This window comes from Carlito syrichta, unplaced genomic scaffold, assembly GCF_000164805.1.
Source record: "Carlito syrichta isolate Samal-C Ts95f unplaced genomic scaffold, Tarsius_syrichta-2.0.1 Scaffold305936, whole genome shotgun sequence".
In the NCBI taxonomy this organism is placed as follows: domain Eukaryota; kingdom Metazoa; phylum Chordata; class Mammalia; order Primates; family Tarsiidae; genus Carlito; species Carlito syrichta.
In genome coordinates, this window is record NW_007250032.1 from 26,305 (window position 1) to 27,754 (window position 1,450).

Sequence of the window (1,450 nt, forward strand, 5' to 3'; positions counted from 1 at the left end):
CAACTCCCTCTCTCCTCCCCAGAGTTAAACGGTGGCTCCATCACAACATTAAGGATGCCTCTTGGCCAATAGCGGTTCTTCAGTCCCAGCCAGGATATGTGGTGTGGGGATCCCGGAGGGCCTGGGAGGAAAGTCTTTGAGAAGGGGCAAGGGGAAGCTGGGATGGGCAAGTGCTGTTGAGTGACAGTCCTGCAATGGACTTACCTGAATTATCTAGGTGGAACTCTCCAGTGTCAGTCATTAGTGCCATTGGCCATTTGTGTCACTCGGTTGAAATCCGGTTTTGAAAACATAAGGGGTTGGAGCAGGGATTGTGACTTTATTTGGTAGGGCCATTAAAACCAAGTAAATGAGGGGGATGTCTTTGTAAAGACCCCTCCTGTGTCGTGTGCTTTTTTTTTTTTTTTTTACTGTGATTATACTTTATTTAGTTATATTTGTTTACAACTGAAATTCTGGGAAGTCAAATTAACATCCTTGCCCAGGAGCTTCCTGTAGGCACAGGAAAAAGTTTCTACCTTGTGCTCCACGTTGTTCTGCTGTGCTTTGTCCAAGTGCACCTTGATGAGCTGGCTGCCGTCCAGCTTCACGCGGATTCTCTTGCCCACAATTTCACTTGGGAAGACGAAATTCTCAAGGATGGCATCGTGCACAGCTGTCACAGTACGGCTCCTGGGATGCTTTTGCTTATATTTGGTGCGGCTTTTTCCAGTTGGCTTAGGCAGAATTCTCCTCTGAGCAATAAAGACAACATGCTTCTCGCTTATCTTTTTCTCCAATTCACGTACTAGCCACACTTAGATTTTTTGGGGAGACTTCAGTTGAGGAATGGGAACAAAGATTATGATAGCCTTCTGACCACCACCAACTTCAATTTCCTTGGCTGCTGTTATGTTGAACTCCCTGAACTGAGCCTTGAGGTCCGAATTCATCTCCAGCTCCAGGAGAGCCTGGGAGATGCCACACACGAACTCATCTGGCTTCTCACCATTGGGCTTCACGATCTTGGCACACAAGCTGAACATGGTCTTCTCCTTGCTGAGCACCGGTTTAGTAAAAGGCCAAATCCTTGCGAGAGCTTGTCAAATTCAGGGCCATGTGTGCTTTTAGAAAAATTTTATCCTGGTTTTCAGACAGAGAGGGACTAAGATCAAGAGCTTCCTTAGACTTGCAGACATCTGGGCAATGAGAGGAGTCCTGGAAAGTGGTGAATTCTCTCATCATCGGTTCACAGTTTCCTTGTTCCTTTAGTAAACAAAACAGAGTTACTGCACATACTTACACTTTCCCAAAGTGAGTCTAGAAAGCTGCATACTGGTGCCAACCTTATCTTGTTAGCATTTCAAAATTATTTTAGCTGCATGCAAACACACTAAGAGGCCAGAGATCCCTCCCACCCCACCGGTCTAAAATGGAGTTATGTTGAATTTTGAAAGTAGACTGTTGTATT

General features: G+C 45.5%; 1 pseudogene; it reads right to left on the reverse strand.

Annotated features, from left to right (window-relative positions):
* Window positions 1-441: 441 nt before the first annotated feature.
* Window positions 442-1,025, reverse strand: LOC103265228 (annotated as a pseudogene).
* Between the last annotated feature and the right edge of the window lie 425 nt (window positions 1,026-1,450).